We start from the raw sequence: 27,685 nt of genomic DNA, 5'->3' as shown, positions 1-27,685 counted from the left end.
ATGACTTGTTTATCATCTCAATGCTCATTGCAGTCTCACCAAACCAGCAAACAGTTGGAAGGACACAAGGGTGTAGGTTTGGGCTCAACATTGGTTGGGAGGACGTAACAGCATAACTTGCATGTACATTTTTTGCTGGGGACGGGACATTAATAACACCAAACAGATTGGGTAAACGGGGGTCAGGGCTACATTTCTCACGAATATGAACCTAATTAATTGATAGACTAACTAATCATTGCAAAATAAATCTGTATTGAGTCATACCCGTGCTTCTCCATTAATTTTTGTTACGCCCCTCATAGGAAGACACTATACGCTCATGCACTGGTCCTCATGGGAAAACCAGTCTTCAAAAAGTACCGCTTTTGTCCACCAGCGTCGCTAAAATCGACCAAAAGTGAAAAGTTACCAAGTGTTGCTTTAAGACCACAAAAATGAAAATCGGGTAGAAGGGGGTAAACCTCGGTTCACTGAATTTCCCACAGTTTAATTTACGTTAACAGCAGAAAATACATACAAAAGTGGAGGACACTTCTCTCTAAGCAGCTTCCTACTCAAGTTTTGCAGGTTAGCAAATGTACTCAGTTTAATGTTATGCAAACTCTGATGCCGTTTGTAGCAAAATTTCAGTAGCAAAATTAGTGACGTGTTCCCCACCTCCATAACATTGACATCTTTTTACTAGGGCTGTCAAAATTATCGCGTTAACGGGCGTTAATTAATTTTTAAAAATTAATCACGTTAAAATATTTGACGCAATTAACGCAGATGCCCCGCTCAGACAGATTTAAATGACAGTACAGTGAAACGCTCACTTGTGTGTTTTATGGAGTTTTGCCGCTCTCTGCTGGCGCTTGGCACTTTTATAGGCTTCAGCACCCATGAGCATTGTGTAAGTAATTATTGACATCAACAATGGCGGGCTACTAGTTTATTTTTTGATTGAAAATTTTACAAATTTTATAAAAACGAAAACATTAAGAGGGGTTTTAATATAAAATTTCTATAACTTGTACTAACATGTTTCTTTTAAGAACTACAAGTCTTTTTATCCATGGATCGCTTTAACAGAATGTTAGTAAATGTTAATGCCATCTTGTTGATTTATTGTTATAATAAACAAATACAGTCCTTATGTACCGTATGTTGAATGTATATATCCATCTTGTGTCTTATCTTTCCATTCCAACAATAATTTACAGAAAAATATGGCATATTTTAAAGATGGTTTGAATTGCGATTAATTAATTTTTAAGCTGTAATTAACTCGATTAAAAATTTTAATCGTTTGACAGCCCTACTTTTTACATACTTAAAGTGGCTGCTGCTGGCTGAAAAAAAACTTCTAATATTACCTCCTCTTTGAAGGGGGCTCAGGTCAGTGCGTGTGTGGGTGGGAAGTCAAGTCATCAGCCAATCAAACGTGAGTTTGAGGGGGGGGGAATGGACCAGCACATTCAGCAAGAGAAAAAGGGGTAAATACTAGAGATGTCCCAATCGATCGGATTTTCAAAGTATCGGAATCGGCAAAAAAATATAGGCCATGCCTTTTTATTAATATACAGTATATATATATATATATATATATACAGTATATATATATATATATATATATATATATATATAAATTAAATCGTTTTCTAATTGTATTTACCATTACAGATTTAATAAATTACACTCATCCAGAGTCTTTAGTTTAGGCTTAAGGTAGGGTTATCAAATTTATCCCAATAACGGCGGTAATACGTTTTTTAAATGTATCACGTTAAAAAATTTAACGCAATTAATGCATGCATGCATTGCACTACCCACTCATGCATTATCGCGCTCAATCTGTAATGGTGCCATTGTACCTATATAGAGAAATAAAAGGCAGCATAAAATAAGTAGAGTGAATTTTGGCAGCCTTTGGAGGCTTATTGTAATTGGCTAAAGCCTTACAATCCCGCTCCCTACGATTAGAAATATCATGGAAAGCAATGTGGGGAAGCAAGGTCGCATTTAATCTTTTTCTTAACACCTTATTGTATTTCCCAAGGCAGAGAAGATATATGGATTGCTGGCACTACGCACAGTCATGGTTCCACTTCCCATCATGGTTCCACTTCCCATCATGCATTGGGGCATGGCTGCAGTATCATTTAGTGAAAGCTCAACAAATACACTACATGGCAATATTTAGTCACGATATACAAAGTCACAAGTCTTTCTATCCATGGATCCCTCTCACAGAAAGAATGTTAATAATGTAAATGCCATCTTGAGGATTTATTGTCATAATAAACAAATACAGTACTTCTGTACTGTATGTTGAATGTATATATTCGGCCGAGTTTTATTCATTTTTTTCTTAATGCATTACCAAAATGTATATGATCAGGAAAAATTATCGGGAATGATTGGAATTGAATCGGGAACAAAAAAAAAAAGCATTCGAATCGGGAAATATCGGGTTTGGCAGATACTCAAACTAAAACGATCGGGATCGGGTCAGGAGCAAAAAAACATGATCGGAACAACCCTAGTAAATACTGTATAAGTCTGAACATAATGAAAATAATTTACTTAATAATGGTAGGGTCAATTGTATCCTGACAACATATGGGAAGGCAATCTGAATACCTATTTAACTCATTATAAAATGCAAATAAGGTTGCTTAAAAGTTGGTGGGGACAATTTGAGCATCCTGAAAAGTTGGTAGCGTTATGTCCCTACCGTCCCGATGCAAACCTACGCCCTTGGAAGGACAACACGGTGAGAGACGCCATATTGTTTGCACATACCACAGTAGCGCTATTTTGAAAGCTATATAACAGAATGTCAGCTCTTCAGGGTGAAGTTCAAACTTAGCAGCCTAGAGTGACAATAATAAGGGCGAACAGTCAGGTAGGTTTCGGAAAAAAGGTCAAAGTGCTCCGTCGGCGTCATCGAACTACATTTTGGATGTCGTCCCCAACGTTAAGTTGCTAGCCATCCACAGTGATTACATGGTGATGAGTGCATCACTTGAAATGTGCCTGTTTAATGCCGGCGGGCATGAACAGGGAAATCAATGAAGCAGTGGACAGAACAGGCTTGTTTGCCGTTCGCCCATACATCCCCACGAGAGTTGGTATACACTCTCATTAATGAAGACAAACAGAAATAATATGGACAAGTAATACAGCCTGACTACACAATGTCGGGATGAAGGGAGGGCGAATGGCTTCTGATTATCTCAAGGTGACTGACCCAGCTGAGCAACTGTGCAATAATTCACTGTGTTGGCTGAAACTTCAATGTTTTCATTAAAGTTGTATGTACATAGTCAATAGGTGGTTTCACTTGGCCGGTCCATACGGAAACATAATTTCAGGTATGTCGAATGTGACAGCAGTAAAAGATTATATACGGTCGGGGGTGCAGAGGTCTCAAAGCTGGCCACCAAATAGCAAAGCAAAACAAAACTAAATAATACAGTGCCGATTCCCTCTTGTGCTATAAAACAAAAGCAGCTATTTGCTTCGAATCAATGGAAAACGCACTGACCCCTACACAAAACAATTACCTGGTGGTCAATAGGCAACTCATTTCCAAGATGACCAACTCCAAACTAGTGAGGGACGCATAACTGGGAAACTACAGTATAATCACTTTGAAACACTAATTGGAGTCCTACAGTGTAATTGTTTTACCAAGTAAATAGCTCGACTGCGGAAACAATCAGCGCTGATTATTGTTTTAATTATGAAATGTGTTTTCCAGTTGCTCCCCAGGTCGGTCAGCAGAGTTAGGCGGCGTTGCCATAAAGAATAATCATTTCAACCAAGGCAAATCAATCAGCATGGCATGGTTTCGTTTATAACCCGCAATTATCAAGTTACTTGATGTTGCCAAGAAAGTGTAAAAATTTACAGTCGCCACATAATGGGAACCAAATTAAGATGCATTGTGTTGCTACGAGAACAATAGATAAACACTTTGTGATCATCGCGGTAGATAATGAATTTGACGTTTTTATTATGATTATTTGTAGGCTGCAGCTCCCCAATTCACAACAATGAGGTGCGAGCCCCTGTTCTGAATATTAAAGTTGACGCTGTACAACAAACTAGTTATCGGGTCACCCCGCAGGTGTCTTATCATGTTATTGCTGTATATCACTTCAAATGTACATGAAAATAGACAGTAAAAATTTATTGAAGCTTACTCACAATTTCAAACAATTCCTAGGTGTGTTGCTGAGACTTGAACTGCAATTTCACTGCAATAGGCATATGACTTGCAAGTTTAAGAGCAAAAAAAAAAAAAAAAAAAAAAAAAAATCAAAATATGAAGGCTAGAAGGGCACAGCGAACTAAACCTCCATCACAACAAGCAACCATTTTCTGGTACTTTATTTTCTGTCAAACAGGAAAAAAAACTACAATGCGTGTTTTTAAAACAACCCCATACTGTAACAGCTTTGGAAAAATTCAACACGATGTAACACTGTCATCTACAGTGATCTACTCATCATTACAGAGGTTTAGAAGCCTGAATTTCACTGACAAGCTGGGCGAAACACTGCGTAACTACGTCTATTAATGGGATTTTTTTCCCTTACTAAGTACAATAAGGTATTCATTTTTTTTTAAAACACTATTTTCAAGTGGAGATAAATCAGATACGCATCTGATGCACATATAGACAACTGTTCGACAAAACCGAGCAGGCGTGAAAAGCGATGTGCACGACCAAAAAAAACGTATGGATTTCACAAAACATTAAGTTTGCACATCATGCTCTGATAGGTGAAAGTCGTGTGAGATGTCGTGGTTCTGTTTGCTTCCCTCTTGTGGCACAATGTAAGATTGCAAAAGATTCATGGCATTTTTCTTCATTTAAATGGAAAGATTTAAAGTGCTAGCGTCTTGAATTGCCAGCATGCTTGTGTGATAAATCAAAACTTGTACTTCAAACCACTGCTCAAAAACGTTACATTATACGCACTGTATATAATATTACGTTGGACATTTAACTGATTAATGAGGACCTAAACTTCAGAGACGTTTTAAATATTATACTAGGGCTGTCAAAATTATTGCGTTAACGGGCGTTAATTTTTAAAATTAATCACGTCAAAATATTTGACGCATTTAACGCACATGCCACACTCAAACAGATTAAAATGACAGCAAAGTGTCATTTCCACTTGTGTTTTTTTGTGTTTTGCTGCCCTCTGCTGGGACTTGGGTGCGACCGATTTTATGGGTTTCAGCACCATAATTATTATTGACATCAACAATGGCGAGCTACTAGTATATTTTTTTATTGAAAATTTTACACACTTTATTAAAACGAAAACACTAAGAGGGGTTTTAATGTAAAATTTCTATAACTTGTACTAACATTTATCTTTTAAGAACTACAAGTTCTCTATCCATGGATCGCTTTAACAGAATGTTAATGTTAATGCCATCTTATTGATTTATTGTTATAATAAACAAATACAGTACTTATCCTTCTTGTGTCTTATCTTTCCATTTCAACAATGATTTACAGAAAAATATGGCATATTTTATAGATGGTTTGATTTGCGATCAATTACGATTAATATTTAAGCTGTGATTAACTCGATTAAAAATTTTAATCGTTTGACAGCCCTAGTATATTCATATAATTTTTGTTCAATTATTTTTTTTTAAGTCAATCATGTTAAAATATTTGACGCATTTAACGCACATGCCCCGCTCAAACAGATTAAAATGACAGCAAAGTGTCATTTCCACTTGTTACTTGTGTTTTTTGTGTTTTGCCGCCCTCTGCTGGCACTTGGGCGCGACTGATTTTATGGGTTTCAGCACCATAATTATGATTGACATCAACAATGGCGAGCTACTAGTTTATTTTTTGATTGAAAATTTTACAAATTTTCTTAAAATGAAAACACTAAGAGGGGTTTTAATATAAAATTTCTATAACTTGTACTAACATTTATCTTTTAAGAACTATAAGTTCTCTATCCATGGATCGCTTTAACAGAATGTTAATGTTAATGCCATCTTGTTGATTTATTGTTATAATAAACAAATACGGTACTTATCCTTCTTGTGTCTTATCTTTCCATTCCAACAATGATTTACAGAAAAATATGGCATATTTTATAGATGGTTTGAATTGTGATTAATTACAATTAATTTTTAAGCTGTGATTAACTCGATTAAACATTTTAATCGTTTGACAGCCCTAGTATATTCATATAATTTGTCTTCAATTAATTTTTTTTATTAATCATGTTAAAATATTTGACGCATTTAACGCACATGCCCCGCTCAAACAGATTAAAATGACAGCACAGTGTAATGTCCACTTGTTACTTGTGTTTTTCGGTGTTTTTTTGCCCTCTGCTGGCGCTTGGGTGCGACTGATTTTATGGGTTTCAGCACCACATGAGCATTGTGTAATTATTGACATCAACAATGGCGAGCTATTCGTTTAATTTTTGATTGAAAATTTAACAAACTTTATTAAACGAAAACAGTAAGAGGTGTTTTAATATAAAATTTCTATTACTTGTACTAACATTTATCTTTTAAGAACTACAAGCCTTTCTGTCTATGAATCGCTTTAACAGAATGTTAATGTGAATGCCATCTTGTTGATTTATTGTTATAATAAACAAATACAGTACTGATGTACAGTATGTTGAATGTATATATCCGTCTTGTGTCTTATCTTTCCATTCCAACAATAATTTACAGAAAAATATGGCATACTTTATAGATGGTTTGAATTGCAATTAATTACGATTCATTAATTTTAAAGCTGTGATTAACTCGATTAACATTTTTAATCGTTTGACAGCCCTATATTATACATTATACTACAACATGCAGGTAACTTTGATTTCATGCATCGTGTTTAAATGGTCTGCTACAAAAGTACAATATAATTCGGATATAAACAATGTTTGCATTCTTTTCCGCTGTACCACTTGTTTGCTACACGTCTGACGTCAACTGTTAATCCCTAAAAAATACACATAAAAACCACAGGACTTCAAATGCACGTTGACACTGTTACGATGTTATTACATAGTACTGAACGGTGAAGACGCATTCCGAATGGGACAGCTGGCTAAACCCATGTGTGGATAATCCCTATCATCCTGTTCTATTTACTGGTTAGTGCCCTCCACCCGGTTTGTGGAGGTCTGGTTAAAAGACGCCAAAAATGGACATGCGTGCCCCCGCTTCCTTAACAACAAGAGTCTGGAAGTAGAACAGAAGCAGAGCCCAAAATAACACAGGGTAAGCGCTCGAAAAGGGGGCTGGTGAGGTAAGGTCATCCACCGAGCTAATAGATCGCCAAAAACTGCGGATTTGAGCTCACCTGATGCGGAGAGCCGTCGAAGACGCTCGACTCTTAGAAAAGCCAGCCTTCAGTGATAGTAAAGAACAATCTAAAGAAGAAGCCAAAAAAAAAAAAAAATAATAATAATCAAAAACCCACGCTGCAGCTCCTCGCGATCTATGCTTCCCTCATCCCGGTTCTAGCTGGAGAAGAGTTTTTTTTTCCCTCCGGGATGTTGTGGCAGTACAATCGAGCAGCCTTAACAGCAAAGCGGAGCTGCTATGTGTCCTCCATGTAAAGATTTAAATCTCAAGACGGCACATTCAGTCTCATTAAGAGTGGGGGGACTTGATTACAGCGACTCACGCGTGATCGCGATCATAGCCGCAGCTGGCAAAAGCCTGAAGAACTCGCCTCCACGTGCAGAAAAAGAATCCCTTTGACGTCTCCTGTTGAGCGGACGAACATATCTCCCACGGAGGTATTTGGTTGTCATCCCCCTTCCAGATTGTGCCCGAGTTTTCGGCCTCAACACAGCAGCTCTTTCTTCCTGCCAGGCAGCCAGCAGCCAATCGCAGAGCAAGGTTGAGAAAGGGAAGCAAAGAAATCATGGAGTGGACTTTCGCAACTTGGAATTATTGGAATAACGTCGTATTACTCTTGCCTGGCACTGCCAGACTGCAGGGCCGGCCCAGTCTATACGCAGACTATGCAGCTGCTTAGGGCCCCTGACCACTAGGGGGCCCCCCAATCTGGCAATTTAAAAAATTCATATTCTATTTTGTTTAATACAGTTTGCTTTATTTGACTTTTGTGAGTTTTGATACTTGATTACAAGCTTACAAAAATAAAATTTCTTCCTTAACTTCTTTCTTTCCATTTTTAGAAAAAGGTTTGGCGCTATCTACTTTAAGTACTGACAATCATTCTGGGTGAGAAGTTTGAAGTATGCAGTGCAACAAAATCTGATTAATATACAAAATATGGGCGTATGGGTTGGATTGCATGTATGGGTTTCACAGTACACTGTGACGAAATGGTGGGCCAAAAATATGGGCCCCTTTGCATTATTTTGCTTGGGGCCCCCAAATGGCCAGACTGTTCTCCCTGTATTTTTCAAACACTGTGAGAATAGTAGGGTTGGAAATCTCTGGCATGAAGCCAATTCGATATGTATCTAGATACAGCAGGTTACGATTCGATTAAAAAAACGATACAATTTTTAAGGCCGAGCGATTCGATACAGTGTAAGAACGATACGGTTCGTTAGAGTGAAAACGAGACGATAGTAAATATTTGTTGTGTGTGTTTGCACAGTATTTCAAACATATAAAAAGACCACATTTCTAATATAGCAAAATTAAACAACAAAATTTCATACCAATTAGGCCTGAACGATATTGGAAAAAACTATTGCTGCGATTTTTTGGGGGTTTGCGATATATTGCGATATTATATTGCGATATTAAAAAAAAAAAAAATATATATATTTTAAAGAAATTTTTACTAGATGACTTGAATAGCTGTTTGGAAAGACTTTGGATGACTTATCATGACCACAGTGTAGAGTATTTCATCATTTTTCGCGGTTAATGGGGACCAGAATAGAGCTGTCCCGACTAGTCGACGTTGTCAATGTCATCGATGACGTAAATGCGTCGACGGGCAAAACATACCGTCGACGGGTAATGAAGGGTTAAAAAAAACAAAAAAACATGCGGATAAAGTTTAGAATGGCGGGCGCTCGTGATACAAGTGGTTGTTACTGGCACCCCCAAGGGTGCCGCTGTTATTTCAATGTGACCGGCGTTGTCAGATTGAGCAAAGAGGAAGAAACATAGATGTCCTAAAACGAGCCTCGGTAACCAGTGTTGAAGCCACCATTATCTACCACCGTCTCCGCTGGGCAGGCCACGTTAAGAGAATGGATTCTTCCCGACTGCCCAAAATAATGCCGTACGGCGAGCTCGCAAATGGCACTAGGCATCGAGAATCCCAAAGGAAGCGCTACCCTAGTACGGACTAACATTGACCCCAAACTGCCATGAACCGCAAAACATGGAGGGGAACTATTCACCAAGCAGTGGTGTTAGCAGGATGCCAGGTGTGGGTGGGCATTAGTTTTACCTGGGGGGACCCCCCCCCCCCCAAAAAAAAAGAAACAAAAAACAACAAAAAAACTACAATGCTCAAGTAGGTCGCAATCCAGCGTAGGGCTACGGCAACTTAAAACATGTTTTGCTTTCTCCTTGAGATCACTGTTGTGATTTGGTCTAAACAAATAAACGTTTTTATTTGACTTAGAACACATCCATAACTGAACAGTATGGACATGCATGTGACAATATTTTTTTTTTTTGGTAACCTATTGTGGTTCCTCGGTTTTATTATTATTATAGTTATTCTTTGTTCCGCAGCCCCTTTGAGCTCAATTTGACCCCCTTAGAATGCTTCAAAATGCACCAAAATCGGCAGGCAGGTCAAAACAGGTGCAATCTTTGATACCGTGTAAATACAAATTCCAAATACACTATGTAGCGCCCCCCAGCAGTCATTTTTTTCCCCCGCCGACGCTTTGAGCCCTACTTTGACCTCCTCAGAATGCTTTAAAACTCACCAAACTCAACAGCCAAGTGAAAACTTAACAAAAAAAAAATCAAAATATGCGTAAATGTGTGTAGCACCCCCGACGAACAAAACCAATATTTCTGTGAGATAATTTTTTTCACGCTTAAAACACAACCATTATACATTACATTTTGTATGCCTTTGTTATGCTTGCATGAGAACATTGTCGCATTAACCTGTTTGAGTGTGCCTTCCCATAGCCTTCACAATATGCCCAAATATGGACTGTCATGTTCCTGTGTGGTTCAATATGCCCTGAATGAATACAAGGGAGGAATGTAGTTTCTTATCATCGTTCTAGCCGGGACCAGCGCTCAAGGTCTCAGCTCAAAGATGTTTTTGTATGGAAAAATACCCAGGTTTTTGAAATGAAGAGTTGAGTTAGTTAGAGACAACAACAACCTTGTCCCCCACCGACCCTCCCTTGTACACAATGCCAGCGATTATTCCATCATAGACTAGGCCTCTCAAGTCATACGAGACATAAACACCCCCCACGAAAATGGGCTAATAAACGACTGAAACTCATACTCGGACACGAATGTGAAGCCGCCGCCGCCGATTTTAAACATAAGCGGAGTTTGACTTTTGGGGCAGAAGGGGGCACAACATGTTGATGACCCTAAAACGCAGTGTCAGCAATTAATTTAACTTACAGGAATATTTAAAATAATTAGTTGAAAAATAGCATTTTCTTTGTTTCCCATCATTTTTGAGGGGAATTCTAAATCAGGCTGCTTAGGACAGCTATACTTTTTGCAGAGATCGTCATCCATTGAATAGGGTACGCCTGCCATTGGTGGCTCTGTTGTACAATTAGCGTCTTTAAGGCGGGAAATAGAAACTCCGCTCTCCGTTTTGGCAGTGCTCTCTGGCGTTCCATGGTCTACATTTTCAATTTTTGGTTCTTGCTCGGTAGTTGTTGTCGCTTTCGAAAGCTTAGGTTTACAAAAAAATGATGTATATTAATCTTGCCACGTCGGTCCTCGGGTGGTTTGGGCTAAGCAAAGCAAATGAATCATTTTCGAAAAATGATTTCACTCATTATAATTATAATATATATTATGTAGGGCTGTCAAATTTATCGCGTTAACGGGCGGTAATTAATTTTTTAATCACGTTAAAATATTTGACACATTTTACGCACATGCCCCGCTCAAACAGATTTAAATGACAGCACAGTGTCATGTGCACTTGTTACTTTTTTTTGGGTGTTTTGTCGCCCTCTGCTGGCGCTTGGGTGCGACTGATTTTATGGGTTTCAGCACCATGAGCATAGTGTAATTATTGAAATCAACAATGGTTTAGTAATAACTAGTTTATTTTTTGATTGAAAATTTTACAAATGTTATTAAAACGAAAACATTAAGAGGGGTTTTAATATAAAATTTCTATAACTTGTACTAACATTTATTGTTGGGTCTAAAACTCATTCTTTAACTTAGTTATTTACCCAAGGCAAGCTGACAAAAGGCAGGGCATAAAGTGAGACAGAGTCAGAGAGTTGATGTTTTTCAACCTGCAAGTTGGGAGAGCAAGGAGACAGAGTTCCGCGACCAATGTCTCATCGAGGTCTCTCTCCGAGTTCCCCCGCGCTGCTAACTTTTATTGAGGGCTTTTTGCTGGGCAGAATACAGTTACAACACTGTTGTCCAACGTGGCAGTTTCGATCGGGCAAGTTCCTTATTCTAGTCATTGATTGAACAGTCACACTCTTTAGCGGGCAAGATATCTTTGTTTTGAACACACATTTGTACTCAAAGTACTGTATCTTGGTGGAAAAGTACTGAGACGTTGTGTGATGAATCAACATATGTGTGTGTATCTATTTATCAGCAGAATGTGAGCAATTGCCGGTAATAAAAATGTAAGCACATGATATTGGGCTAAAACTGTATTCTTCATAATAGCTTGGGAGTGCGCGTATAATAGCTGTGGGAGAGCAAACTGGCATACAAAAACAAGCTTATCTTACATTTATCTTTTAAGAACTACAAGTCTTTGTATCCATGGATCGCTTTAACAGAATGTTAATAATGTTAATGCCATCTTGTTGATTTATTGTTATAATAAACAAATACAGTACTTATGGACAGTATGTTGGATGTTTATGTCTGTCTTGTGTCTTATCTTTCCATTTCAACAATAATTGATAGAAAAAATATGGCATATTTTATAGATGGTTTGAATTGCGATTAATTACGATTAATTAATTTTTAAGCTGTGATTAACTCGATAAAAAATTTTAATCGTTTGACAGCCCTAGTATATTCATCTTGCCTCCTCGGCCCTCAGGTGGTTTTGGCTAAGCAAAGCAAATGACCGTCTATGGTACTAGTCACATGATCTGTTCGAAAAATAATTTCACTCATTATATTTATATATATTATAACTTACCATAAAAAATATATAGATATTTTGTTCATTTCATTCATTTTTGTGGTTTTATTGCTTTACAACCTAGATAGACAATACTTTACCAGAAAACTCTTTATTTTAAAATCATATATAGGAAAGTCAATTACATGGAATTAGACTTTTTGACCCCTTAAACTCTGCGTCTGATTTTAAATGACTTTGTCACTAGATAGGCTTCCAATCCATTTGAACTGACAACCAATGAGTTTTCATAATGTACCACGCATTCTTATTGTATCTTCTACACTCATCTTAGCACTGAATGGCAGTTTCCCATCCTCAGTGGACCTAACATGCACATTTCAAGAACCAGGAGTGAAAAAAAACATGCACGCATCGGGATTACATGAAGAAGAAAAAAACAATGGTGATGTTCACCCGTATTCCGGTCATGGAGAAGATAAGCCTACTACACATTACATTATATTTATCTGTTCTAATCGGCATGCCTCTGCGAATAATCGAACCGTGATAATGCTAATGGTGTCCAATAACTCGGCTCTGCAAAAACGATAACATACAAGTGCGCATTGATTCAATTTCCAGTGGCTGGAAGATGATCTATATGCAATATCGCTCAATTGTTGTCAGCAATGCCCGGGGCGTTTTATTCGCGCATTGTCACCGAGTCAGCATCTCGCAAAGTTTGATCCCCCGCAATCATTATGTAACAGAACACGCTCGAGTAAGACGCCGAACCCCCGAATGATGCGGTGAATAAGACCTGTACTTGTTTCCATGGCAGCATACACTATCATGATTGTATTAATGGATGAATGTGGCAGCGTTGTAAAAGCTTCAGTGAATACCTTGAAGGTAGAAAGACATTTTATGAATACACTCATTTAAATGGACCTGATAAAATATTGGGAAGCGGTCATATTAAAGACACTTGTTAAAATACCCCAAGGAGCAAGTGTTATAGGACACTTTATACAATCTGTATGCTACACTGTGTATGGAGCACTTTACAGAATTTGTATATAATTTATGATCATTTATATAATTAATATTAATATACCTTAGGGTTGTTTCGATCATGTTTTTTTGCTCCCGATCCGATCCCGATCGTTTTAGTTTGAGTATCTGCCGATCAATATATTTCCCGATCCGATTGCTTTTTTTTTTTGCTCCCGATTCAATTCCAATCATTCCCGATAATTTTTCCCGATCATATACATTTTGGCAATGCATTAAGAAAAAAATGAATAAAACTCGGATGAATACATACATTCAACATACAGTACATAAGTACTGTATTTGTTTATTATGACAATAAATCCTCAAGATGGCATTTACATTATTAACATTCTTTCTGTGAGAGGGATCCACGGATAGAAAGACTTGTAATTCTTAAAGGATAAATGTGACTTTGTATATTGTGACTAAATATTGCCATCTAGTGTATTTGTTGAGCTTTCAGTAAATGATACTGTAGCCATTTAACTTCTGCCCAAATGCATGATGAGAAGTGCAACCATGACTGTGCGTCGTGGTACCAATTGATATATCTTCTCTGCGTTGGGAAATAACATAGGGTGTTAAGAAATAGATCAACTATTACCTTTCTTCCCCACATTGCTTCCCACGATTATTCTAATCATTGGGAGAGGGATTGTAAGGCTTTAGCCATTTAAAAAAAGGCTCCAAAGGCTGCCAAAATTCACTCTACTCATTTTACGCTGCCTTTTAGCTCTATATGGGTAAAACGCCGCCATTATAGATTGAATGCGACAATGCGTGAGTGGGTCGTGCAGCGCATGCGTTAAATGCGTTAAATATTGTAACGGGATACATGTAAAAAATATTCTCGTGATATTAATTAAAATATAAAGATAAATATATATATATTAAAAAATGGCATGTCCGATATTTTTCTGCCGATTCCGATACTTTGAAAATGATGTGATCGGGCCCAATCGATCGGCATCTCTAATATATATATATATATATATATATATATATATATATATATATATATATATATATATATATATATGTATAATGATTTTATTTAAGTACAGTAGGGCAAATAAATTTTGTCAACCACTAATTGTGCAAGTTTTCCCACTTGAAAATATTAGAGAGGCCTGTAATTGTCAACATGGGTAAACCTCAACCATGAGAGACTTGAAATAAACTAAAGAATTTATTTGCAAATCATGGCGGAAAATAAGTATTTGGTCATTACCAAATGTTCATCTCAATACTTTGTTATGTACCCTTTGTTGGCAATAACGGAGGCCGAACGTTTTCTGTAACTTTTCACAAGCATTTCACGCACTTTTGCTGGTATTTTGGCCCATTCCTCCATGCAGATCTCCTCTAGAGCAGTGATGTTTTGGGGCTGTCGTTGGGCAACACGGACTTTCAACTCCCTCCACAGATTTTCTATGGGATTGAGATCTGGAGACTGGCTAGGCCACTCCAAGACCTTGAAATGCTTCTTACGAAGCCACTCCTTTGTTGCCCTGGCTGTGAGTTTGGGATCATTGTCATGCTGAAAAACCCAGCCACATCTCATCTTCAATGCCCTTGCTGATGGAAGGAGATTTTCATTCAAAATCTCTCGATACATGGCCCCATTCATTCTTTCCTTTACACAGATCAGTCGTCCTGGTCCCTTGGCAGAAAAACAGCCCCAAAGCATGATGTTTCCACCCCCGTGCTTCACAGTGGGTATGGTGTTCTTCGGATGCAATTCAGTATTCTTTCTTTTCCAAATACGAGAAGCTGTGTTTCTACCAAAAAGTTCTATTTTGGTTTCATCTGACCATAACACATTCTCCCAGTCCTCTTCTGGACCATCCAAATGCTCCCTAGCGAACCGCAGAAGGGCCTGGAAGTGTACTGGCTTCAGCAGGGGGACACGTCTGGCAGTGCAGGATTTGAGTCCCTGGCGGCGCATTGTGTTATTGATAGTAGCCTTTGTTACTCTGGTCCCAGCTCTCTGTAGTTCATTCACTAGATCCCCCCGTGTGGTTCTGGGATTTTTGCTCACCGTTCTTGTTACCATTTTGACGCCACGGGGTGAGATCTTGCATGGAGCCCCAGATCGAGGGAGATTATCAGTGGTCTTGTATGTCTTCCATTTTCTAATAATTGCTCCCACATTTGATTTCTTTACACCAAGTGTTTTACCTATTGCAGATTCAGTCTTCCCAGCCTGGTGCAGGTCTACAATTTTGTCTCTGGTGTCCTTGGACAGCTCTTTGGTCTTGGCCATAGTGGATTTGTGAGTGTGACTGATAGATTGTGGACAGGTGTCTTTTATACCAATAATGAGTTAAAACAGGTGCAATTAATACAGGTAACGAGTGGAGCCTCGTTAGAAGAAGTTAGACCTCTTTGACAGACAGAAATCTTGCTTGTTTGTAGGTGACCAAATAATTATTTTCCACTCTAATTTGGAAATAAATTATTTCAAAATCAAACTGTGATTTTCTTTTTTTTTTTTTTCCACATTCTGTCTTTCATGGTTGAGGTTTACCCATATTGACAATTACAGGCCTCTCTAATCTTTTCAAGTAGGAGAACTTTGGTGATTGACTAAATACTTATGTATTATTATATTATATTATTATTATTATATATTATATATGTACTGTATGTGCTTCCCAAATTTGTAGATGAGAGAGGATTTGACGGGGGCTGTCAAACAAACAGGAAACGCAGCAAGGTGAAGACAACTTTTGATCTGTTTTCTTGAAATATTAAACAACTATTTCCTCCTATTGCCAAAAGTTTCAAATATCATCTTTGAAATGGCATACTGATGTAAAGGATTCTTCCTCATTCATACAAATTCTTGTTCTGTTTATTTAATGGCAGAAAGGTGAGTTCGACAGAGGAATATTAATAAGCAGGCAATTCATTACAGCATTTCCTGTAAATTTGCATGCACCACCATTTGCATGGCAATCTTTTGTTCAATCTTTGATGAAAAACATGTTCATATTTTGTCTTTCTATACTTGCCACTGACATGATGAAAGCGTCACACTGGGGATTCTGGATAGGCAAGAAAAAAAAAATAGTAAAGTGATGAGTGACGCTCCAGTCAAATGTATCTGAAATGCGATTACAGCACTGTGCACGTAATTAGCCGACACACAAAGGACGTTGAAATGTGACCCCGAGTGTTAAGACACTGATATGAGTGCACGCTTGAATTCATTTATGCTTTCATCATCGTATTCTGTCATCAGTTCCGCTAAAAGCAATGAGGCGCAATTATAATTTTTTTCCCCCCTCCTCCTTATGCCAAAATAAATCTGCTCAAAATTACTTAATGTTTCCACTTTTCTTAAATTGGTGTGATTTGTGTTTGGAAAAATAAGAACACATGATTTTGTTTACCATATCACAATTTAGTAATTTTGATTTTCCTTTAATGCCATTTTTCCTGAAGTTAGAGTCTAAGTGCATCAATCTATTTTACTTTAATGAGCCTCACATTTCCCCTTGCCATGCTTTTAATCCCCGTTCATTTTATTCCCACCTTTGATCAATTACCACACGCTTTGTATTCCCTGTTCTCTTGGGATTGTATCACATTCCGGCACATATCAAGTGTAACTCCACTTAGGCAAGGTTAAAACAAGCGCAGCGCTACCGTGGGAAATCCACTATTTTGGGAAGATTTCATAGAGTGGGGGAGCATTTGCACAGGATCTGTGCATGTGGGGCAATGACCTCAGGGGCGAAACGACATACAGTGGGGCAAATAAGTATTTAGTCAACCACCAATTGTGCAAGTTCTCCTACCTGAAAAGATTAGAGAGGCCTGTAATTGTCAACATGGGTAAACCTCAACCATGAGAGACAGAATGTGAAAAAAAAAAACAGAAAATCACATTGTATGATTTTTAAAGAATTTATTTCCAAATTAGAGTGGAAAATTAATATTTGGTCACCTACAAACAAGCAAGATTTCTGGCTGTCAAAGAGGTCTAACTTCTTCAAACTAGGTCTAACGAGGCTCCACTCGTTACCTGTATTAATGGCACCTGTTTTAACTCATTATCGGTATAAAAGACACCTGTCCACAACCTCAGTCAGTCACACACCAAACTCCACTATGGCCTAGACCAAAGAGGTGTCGAAGGACACCAGAGACAAAACTGTAGACCTGCAACAGGCTGGGAAGACTGAAACTGCAATAGGCAAAACGCTTGAAATCAACTGTGGAAGCAATTATTAGAAAATGGAAGCCATATAAGACCATTGATAATCTCCCTCAATCTGGGGCTCCATGCAAAATCTCACCCCGCAGCGTCAAAATGATAACAAGAACGGTGAGCAAAAATCCCAGAACCACACGGGGGGACCTAGTGAATGACCTACAGAAAGCTGGGACCACAGTAACAAAGGCTACTATCAGAAACACAATGCGCCGCCAGGGACTCAAATCCTGCACTGCCCGACGTGATGAAACCAAAATAGAACTTTTTGGTAGAAACACAGGTTCTTGTGTTTGGAGGAGAAAGAATACTGAATTGCATCCAAAAAAAACCATACCCACTGTGAAGCATGGGGGTGGAAACATCATGCTTTGGGGCTGTTTTTCTGCAAAGGGACCAGGACGACTGATCTGTGTAAAGGAAAGAATGAATGGGGCCATGTATCGAGAGATATTGAGTGAAAATCTCCTTCCTTCAGGAAGGGCATTGAAGATGAGACGTGGCTGGGTCTTTCAGCATGACAATGATCCCAAACACACAGCCTGGGCAACGAAGGAGTGGCTTCGTAAGAAGCATTTCAAGGTCCTGGAGTGGCCTAGTCAGTCTCCAGGTCTCAACCCCATAGAAAATCTGTGGAGGGAGTTGAAAGTCCGTGTTGCCCAACGACAACCCCAAAACATCACTGCTCTAGAGGAAATCTGCATGGAGGAATGGGCCAAAATACCAGCAAAAGTGTGTGAAATGCTTGTGAAGAGTTAGAGAAAACGTTCGGCCTCTGTTATTGCCAACAAAGGGTACATAACAAAGTATTGAGATGAACTTTTGGTAATGACCAAATACTTATTTTCCACCATGATTTGCAAATAAATTCTTTAAAAATCAAACAATGTGATTTTCTGTTTTTTTTCTCTCCACATTCTGTCTCTCATGGTTGAGGTTTACCCAAGTTGACAATTACAGGCCTCTCTAATATTTTCAAGTGGGAGAACTTGCACAATTAGTGGTTGACTAAATACTTATTTGCCCCACTGTATCAGTGGGAACTGGCATTGGAGCCTACCTTAAAATCTTCAGCGGTGGCTTACAAGGAGCTGAGGCTTACTGTGGAGTCAGCTAGAAAACAGAACAACTATCTAGTATAAGGCGAAAAACGGTTATATTTTCCTCATTCTAGCAAAAGCATAATCATAGAAACGAGTTAACATTTAAAAGCTCTCCATTTCTGATCATTCATAGCTTCATTTACCCATCAAAGAACCCCATGGTGAGAAACCCTGCTGAGCTAATACATGTTGAACACTGTTTCATTAAGTTATCATCCATCATTTGAAATCTTTGAACTCTCTGATGGCATTTTGGCCTCAAGTTCACACAGGACAAAGACGGCAAGGACGCAGACCTTTTTCGTGACAAAGATCGGCACGCCGGACAAAGTCACAGCTGGAACATAGAGCAGAGGGATGCGCAAAATGAGATGGCTTGATAGAAGCTAATTCTATTAGTGTTCATTATCAAGGAACACAATGAGTGGGGACACACAGGTGATATATTACAATAGGCTAATGAGGCATTGCCGATTGAGGCTATGATTATGATTATGTTGAGATTGAGTCGCAAACGTGGTGAAACCAAAGTGCACGTTTTCTTTTTTTTTGGTCAACAAGAACGATAGTTTTGAGTAATGTTGTGCATGAATGCGTTCAACGAACGTTCGTTCATGAATACGTTCATATGCGCCGACTGCAATATATGTGAGGTCTAATCTTTTTATGCACCACAACTCTCGCGCACATCTCCCTAGATATCATCTAACAGTGATTTCCCCCATCCCCCAAATCACAACTCATTAGCGGTGTGAACCCAGGGTGATCATGGGAAACGTAGTCCGCATACCACATTCATGAGTTCAGAATTCGAGCCTTTCCAACAAAACTGCAGATAAAGCTATAGGCTGAAAACACGACAAAAAACTAACCTTAACCAGTGTTGTTAATCTTACTTTAAAAAAGTACTTACAGTTACAAATTACTTGTCCCAAAAAGTAATTGCGTTAGTAACTCAGTTACCTGAATGTTAAAGTAATTAATTACTTGGCAAAGTAACTAGTGATAATTTATGTTTTTTTTTCTAAAAAAAAATAAAAAAAAATGTACTGAATCAACCATTAAAGTTGTTAAAATTGCGTTATTGCATTAGTTTCCTTCTGTCTACTTTCGACATGTGTAAGTTTTAAAACTTTTTCATCATTTATAGATAGATTTAAGTCAAGATTTTGCCGATTTAAGAGCATTTTAGATAAAAAGTTACTTAGCTTCGCTAGGAAGGTTCTCTACAACAGGGCCTTCCTGAGAGGTCTACTGCTATAAGATGGCGGCTCTTTACTAACTTATCTAGTTCAATATATATATATATACATATATATATATATATATATATATATATATATATATATATATATCTTGCTAATGCCACTGTGTCTGTCATTTGCATCTAGTTCTATAGTATGTGATATGTGATATCTAACGTAGCATCATGTGGGCGTAGTTTGTAGGTAGGCTATCGGCTACAGTCAGGAGCCACCTAGCATCGCGTTTGCAAGATGGCGGTGGTTTACTAACGCATGTAGTCCTTAAAACAGGTTGCCAATGCAGCAGTGTCTATCATTTGCATCTAGTTCTATAATATGTGATATATACCGTATCATGTGGCCGTAGTGTGTAAGCTACAGTCAGGTATTATTGGAGCCACCTAGCATCGCGTTTGAAACGGCGTCTTCCCCACTCCTGCTCTGCTCTCTCGTCTCCATGAGTCCGTCTCTCTCAGACTTTTTTTATTCAACCAACTTAGTAACGCATAGTAACGCACCCCTTTCCCGCCTCTGTAACGGTAACGGCGTTGCCAAGATGAGAAAAGTAATTAATTAGATTACTCACTACTGAAAAAAATAACGCCGTTAGTGACGCCATTATATTTTAACGCCGTTATTAACAACACTGACCTTAACAGCGGAAAACTATCCAACCTGGCTACTCAAGCTGCCAGAGGCTGTCATGGCGATTGTTTTAACAAATATGGCAGCTTTTGCTCCTGAAGCTTTTACATCAGCGAATAACTTTTCTTTTAGATTCAGTTGGACTTTAAATATTATCCAAAGACGCTAAATAAAGAACTTGCATCATAAACATACTTCTGCAACACGAATACGGTGTAAATAAATGCTTAACGGCACGGGGAAGACACGGTGAGAGAGAACTTTCCTTCGTGTGCATCCATGACCAAACGTAAGTACTACGACTGTCAAAATTATCCGTTAACGGGCGATAATTGTTTTTTTAATGGGTTCAGCACCAGATGAGCATTGTGTAATTATTGACATCAACAATGGCGAGCTAGTAGTTTCTTTTTTGATTGAAAATTTTACAAATTTTATTAAAACGAAAACATAAAACATTTCTACACTTGTGCTAACATTTATCTTTTAAGAACTACAAGTCTTTCTATCCATGGATCGCTTTAAGAGAATGTTAATAATGTTAATGCCATCTTGTTGATTTATTGTTATAATAAACAAATACAGTACTTATGTACCGCATGTTGAATGTATATATCCGTCTTGTCTTATCTTTCCATCCCAACAATAATTTACAGAAAAATATGGCATATTTTATCGATGGTTTGAATTGCGATTAATTACGATTCATTAATTTTTAAGCTGTGATTAACTCGATAAAAATTTTAATCGTTTGACAGCCCTAGTAAGTACATCGTTCCTTTATTTATAGAAAGCTGTTGTTGTTTACTTTGGAATCGCTGCATTTGCGGCCGTTTGTAACGTTACGCACACGTGCAGAAACGCAAAGTTGCAATTTCTGATGGGGTGCAAAATCTGACAGAACACTGGCCCAGTAGCAACATTTATGTGAGTTTTACGGACAGGTCAGTGTTTAAGCAGATTTGAAATTGAATATGAAGATGAATTTGACACATATCAGTGTTTCAGTGAATAAAATCATTGTCGTCTATGATTCTAAGATCGACTCAGGGGAGAAGAAAAACACTACAAAAGTTCCTTTTTTTTTAACCATGAATTTAAGTTCAAAATTTTGAATTATGAACTTAACAGTTCATTTTAAAATTTGTGAACTACTTCATGTAGAAAATGAACTTTCCCATCACTGGTTTTGGGAGAGTATAAGACAGACAGGCTAAAGTGGTGCCAAAGAGGGAAGAAGAAGCTAAAACTCTAAACTGGGAAACAACTACGTGCCAGATGATACCGGAGGGGTCGACTGAAGAAGCTGGCATTGTTATGGAGTGAAGGTGCTGCCGGATGATAACCGATGGCACACTGTCAAGAGGAAGCCGGGCATGTTTTATGGCAGCTAAAATGACTGATAAATAGAAGAATTCTATAAGCAGCGACTTGGGTGGGCCGTACTCTGGGAGGTTGCGGCTCCCAGAAATGTAATGGTCTTCTTGGGTGTGCGTCGTAGCCGTGGTCAAGGATCTTGTGTTTTGTTGTCGTGACTGTCATAATGTCAGTGTAAACCAATGCTGCTGTCATGCATGTGAGCTTTTTTTTTTTAACCCAAAAGATTCCTTGTTTAACACCCCCAAGTCAACAAGGACAGAGGTGCCAACGACAGAGCCCACTTAAGTCTCTCCAGTGCACGCGAACCTCTCCACAGTTCTCAGCACGCACCGCCTCTAAAGCCGAGACAAGGCTACTTAAGAGGCGAGCCTTCGTGGAGTGGGCTAACGCAGTGCCAAGCCAGCGCTACAAAGATAGAAGCCCGTTGCGTCAGTGACTTGGCACTCGCTCTCAGTGTTAGTTGTCGTCGAGTGTCTGGGCCGAATGTCGCCGCCGCAGCCGAGCGACCGACCTTTAAATAGATACGGGGACAACCACCTCTGACGTTACACCTCCAATCCTAACTAAAACGCCTGATCGTACCGTATTGGCCCGATTATAAGACGACCCCCACTTTTTCAAGACTCAAGTTTGAAAAAAGACTTTTTGAACACCAAATTAATTTTTATACAGAAAATAATTACAGTAGATTCGAAACAAATGATTATAACAATATATTTGAGAGAAAAAGCATGTTATTTTGCCTCATTCAAATCTTAATATCTGAACTAGGGCTGTCCCAAACGATTAATTTCCTCCCGATTAGTCAGCCGACTATTTTTACGATTAGTCGACTAATCTAATAATTTTTTTTTTTTGGAACTTCTTTAATAATGACATTTTTGTTGAAGCTTATTCGCAAAAAACATTTTGGAACACCTAAATTCTTTATTAACATATAAATAAATAACATAAATATCAATAATAAAACACAAACAACGAGGTCAAATGCTGCTGGCATTAACTAGTGCGAAAAAAAATGTAAACCGAAACACTGAGACTTCACCTGTTTAACAGGAGTCAAAACAATTCTTACTCTTTTTGTGATATGTCATTGTCTATATTGTTCTAAATGTTAAAATGAATTGCAATGTCCCGGACAACCATTTTCAGAATACTTTGCGTGAGTTCAGATGCTTTTTCTGGTGTGCATTCCGCATTTTTGGCGGAGGGGAAAAACTGTTCAACTTTTGTTTGTTTTAACCTGAAAATAGATAAAGTAGAGGGCACACTGGCATCATTTTGACGCCACGGAGTGAGATCTTGCATGGAGCCCCAGATCGAGGGAGTTTTTTAGTGGTCTTGTATGTCTTCCATTTTCTAATAATTGCTCCGACAGTTGATTCCTTTACACCAAGCGTTTTACCTATTGCAGATTCAGTCTTCCCAGCCTGGTGTAGGTCTACAATTTTGTCACTTTGGTCTTTTGGCCATAGTGGGGTTTGGAGTGTGACTGACTGAAGTTGTGGACAGGTGTTTTTTATACCGATAATGAGTTAAAACAGGTGCCATTAATACAGGTAACGAGTGGAGCTTCATTAGACTGCGTTAGAAGAAGTTAGACCTCTTTGACAGCCAGATATCTTGCTTGTTTGTAGGTGACCAAATACTTATTTTCCACACAAATTTGGAAATAAATTCTTCAAAAATCAAACAATGTGAATTTTTTTTTTTTTTCACATTCTGTCTCTCATGGTTGAGGTTTACCCACGTTGACAATTACAGGCCTCTCTAATTTTTTCAAGTAGGAGAACTTGCACAATTGGTGGTTGACTAAATACTTATTTGCCCCACTGTATATTTTGAAGATCGCGCAAACACTGACTTTTTTAAATCATAAGGAAATGAATCAGTAGCCTAACATAAATGAACAAATATAAGTCAAAAGTGCAGATTGACAGCTAAGATGTTATGAACCTCCCCATCAGCGCACATAAAACTAAATATGATAAATAAGCCACCTTAACTCTTTCCTTGCTGTTAAAGATTTGATGCATTGCCCCCCTTTTTTTTTTTTTTTTTGCCATTTCAGAAAACATGCACATTTGAACCAATCAGAGCTAACTATCTCTGGTGAACACATGTCAGTATGTCATAAATAAATGAGTCCAGGCGTTTTGCTTTGCTGCGTGCATTTTGCACATTGACGTGACTCGTCATCGTCAGACTTAGATAACTGCAGCAGCTGGGGAAACCCCCATGCTGTCCGTGGGATAAAATAAACAATAAATATTGGTGGAAACGGATTACGCTACACAAGCACTTTATTATGCTTGTTGTTAACACTTGTGGATGTAAATCTGATGTTGGTAGATTGTTTTCTTCTTGGAGATGAAATGCATGTGTGGCAGCTTAGCATTTTTTTATTTTTTAACATAGCATTTTGACAGTTGCCGTCATATTTTCGGAATCAAAGCACCATATACCGAACTGTGTTCCTGACCGTTCCCGTCCACTTTCACCCCTGACATTACGTCTATAAAAGGCAAGCTGTGTATCTTAACACGGTCCTTAAATGCCAAATGTACAGTACACAACTCATGAGTTTTACGAGTTATGAGCCACTTGATTGATTTTTTTTTTTGCCTTGTGCAGCGGGCCATAATGTTACTTGCATATTACTTGTTGGTGCAATTCAGTTGAGTTATCGCAAAAACACCATGTACGATGCGTGTCTTGAATGAACAAATGCAAAACCTTATTATAGCTACATTTTCCAGATGCTACTGATGGATAGACGGTGCGCAAAATGCCCATCGGGGAACATATTGCTATACAAACAAGAATATATGCTGGTATAACAATGCTGAGTGTTGCTTAAATTTATGTCTCATTTGAACTAACGAGCATGGAGTGAATTCTGAACTCTATTGCTCTTTAGCCTTCAGGCCAAAGTTGTCAAAAAGTTGACAGAAAGTAATGTTTATTCACCTTGAGTGTGAATGTCAAAAATGTTTGTTGGTAATTGAGGGCAAAGAGGACAAGGGACAGCGGGGTCAACGCAATAGGAGGGGTTTCATCTGAGTGCTTCCCTTATAAAACACGCATGGTCTGTTTAACCCCCACCCCACACACACACAAATTTATTAGCCAACGTTCATTTCGACTCGCGCTAAAAGGATGACTTCTCCTACATCATCTTTAAATTAACACAAGTGTTTAACTGTGCGTGGAACTAAGCCAAGCCCGATATTAAAATGAAAAAAAAAAATAGCAGCATCAGTTTTATATGTGGATGTTGATAGCTATTGCCATATTCTCAAAGGTGTGTACAGTACAGTACATCAGGCTTCCTGGGGGTGTGTAAAGCCTGAACAGGTCTGTTCCCAGTGATAACAGCTGAGGCGATGCGCTTCTCTGTGTCAGATAAAAGGTTTAGGGATCTGTTCTACTGATGCACGCCCATATGACATACAGTATCTTTGATTAATGCTAAGGATTTTACCAAGGCTGGATGCGGAACTGCCTTATTCAATCCCGTACCTGTGATTCCATTTTGTATTATGTGACGTGACGGACTACTGTTGCGCTACGTGTGGATGCGATCATGTTGACCAGACAGATGATACAGGTAGTCGCTGGGTTACGAACGAGTTCCGTTCCTATGCTGGCGACGTAAATCAGAATTAACCCATTAAGTACCCCTTACAAAATAACTATCCAAAAAGTCCAAAAGTATTGTATTTTGATTAATGATAGAGGATAAACCGACTGGACTGTCACCTTTTATGACTGAAAAGCAGACTCAGACGTAAGCCTGTCGCAATATGCAATAATTCCATTTATCGCACGGTAAATAAAAATGAAGGCGATAATTTTTCCGCTGCGATCTATCGCCTCGCGTGCACATGCTTGCGCGCGTGCGGCTGACATGCTGTTAAAAGTTCGGCTTCCTTGTTACCAACTACGCGAAATGCATTTTCGTTCGTCCGTTCGTTTTTGTTCCCATTAACATCCTATTTTTCAACGTATACCGGCCGCGTCAGTGCTCCGGATTGACTGCGGACAATCTCCAGCGTTTAGTTTAGTGCAGGTGATAAAAAAAAAAAAAAAAAAAAAAAAAGGTGACGCTTACCATTGAAATGAAGATGTGAATGATAGCAAAATATAAGCATGGTGGGTGCATCCATGAACTGGGTCGACAATAGGGCCGTAGAATGCCGATCTCGGCCGGTGGTCCTCCTCCGTTCGCCAGTCTTTATAAGTTAAGGTGACAGTTCTTATTGTGGTAACATCGCCAAAGAAATCGCCAGCTGCGTCAGGTTTCTAATCATTTATTCCATCAACTCGCCGAGTGTCCGCTGCTGTTGACGCCAGGATCGAAACAAAGTAAAATAGCGCTATCCTGCTCACCGTCAGCCCCGCGGTGCGTTCAGGTACAGCAAAAAAAGTCCGCCACATTAGAACCTGATTCGTTACATTATTACAGGTACTGTATTGTATTATCATTATTATTATTACTGCTATTATTATATTATTGTTAATCTGATTTTTACTCATATTTTATTTGTTTTGCTCTTTTTAATTGCAATTTGCAATAGTAACAGAATTATTTATTAAGGATGTAGTGTGGGTTTTTGGGCTGTGGAAAATTTTTTTTGAATTATAATGTATTCTTATGGGAAAATCCTGCTCGACATGCGACCATTTCGACTTACAAACAAGCTCCTGGAACGAATTAATAACTTTGTATCACACATGGAACGCCATAGCAGAAGCTATGAGGGGAAAAGTTTTCATTTGCCTAGATGCTTAAATTATTAAGTGGAATTTTTTTTTTTTCTTAAAAAACACATTTCATTTATCCTGTGTTTCTGTGCAGTATTAATATTGTTGTCTTTTACTTAAGAGAGGCATGGTCTATTGTTTTTAGTTGTGATTTCTAAGAAAGTATTTTTGAATTTAGGAGTAAACACTTATTGCGTTTAAATGGGTGTACGTGATCTATTAATATAAACTGCATTCTCACAGTGTTATTGTATTTTTTGTTTTAATGGGGGGTGCAATAATATCGCATATTGCAATAATTTATTAAATAAATTATCGCACACTAAAATTTGTTATCGCGACAGGCCTACTCAGACGTCTATGAATAAAGGATAGCTGCGCTCTGGTTTGGCCTACATAAGGCTGTAAGTCAGGGGTGTCCAAACTTTTGGCAAAGGGGGCCAGATTTGGTGTGGTAAAAATGTGGGGGGCTGACCTTGGCTGACGTCTTTTACGTAAAACAATATATTCAAGCAAATTTTAGCAAGCCATCCTGTGCATCACATTTGCGTTATGATTTTTTTAAATGAATAATTTCAACAATCTCGCAACTAGCCTTTGTGGCGTTCTCTTTCGACTCTCGGGATCTTGCAAAATACTGCTGCTGTGAAATTAAACTAGCTTCAATTTGCTCTAATTTCTCGCTGCGTATCTTCCCTTTAATCTTGTCGTACATGTCAGCGTGTCTTGTTTGGTAATATCGCCTCACACTGAACTCTTTGAAAACAGCGACTGTCTCTTTGCAAATGAGGCGGAAATAGTTGTTGCGTATTTTATTGAAGAAATAGTCCAATTTCCACCTATCCTTGAAGCGTCAGCTGTCGCAGTCAACTTTCTTTTTTTGGTTGTGGATTGTCGCCATTTTAGAAAATTGGGAGTAAAGGGTCACACAGGGTAATGTTGCTTCGAGTGCTGCTGCCTTTTAGTGGGTGAATGAGCAGCAGCATTTAGTGTGTAAGCT

The 27,685-nt window shown here is 38.4% G+C and overlaps 1 protein-coding gene across 3 annotated transcripts in view; it reads right to left on the bottom strand.

Annotated features, from left to right (window-relative positions):
* large1 (LARGE xylosyl- and glucuronyltransferase 1) overlaps positions 1-27,685 on the bottom strand; it is a 164,832-nt gene that overhangs the window by 133,268 nt on the left and 3,879 nt on the right. The window contains exon 1 of one of the 3 annotated variants that reach the window (XM_057856145.1): positions 7,358-7,901. The exons of 1 other annotated variant lie outside the window; for it this stretch is intronic. The gene's annotated coding sequence lies outside the window, so the exon portion shown is untranslated. Of the gene's footprint in view, positions 1-7,357; positions 7,902-27,685 lie in introns of those variants that run through there. One more of the 3 variants, XM_057856146.1, reaches the window with a different exon arrangement.

Source organism: Corythoichthys intestinalis, chromosome 13, assembly GCF_030265065.1.
Source record: "Corythoichthys intestinalis isolate RoL2023-P3 chromosome 13, ASM3026506v1, whole genome shotgun sequence".
In the NCBI taxonomy this organism is placed as follows: Eukaryota; Metazoa; Chordata; class Actinopteri; order Syngnathiformes; family Syngnathidae; genus Corythoichthys; species Corythoichthys intestinalis.
Note: the sequence above shows the minus strand (reverse complement) of the source record. Positions and strands in the feature narration are given on the sequence as shown.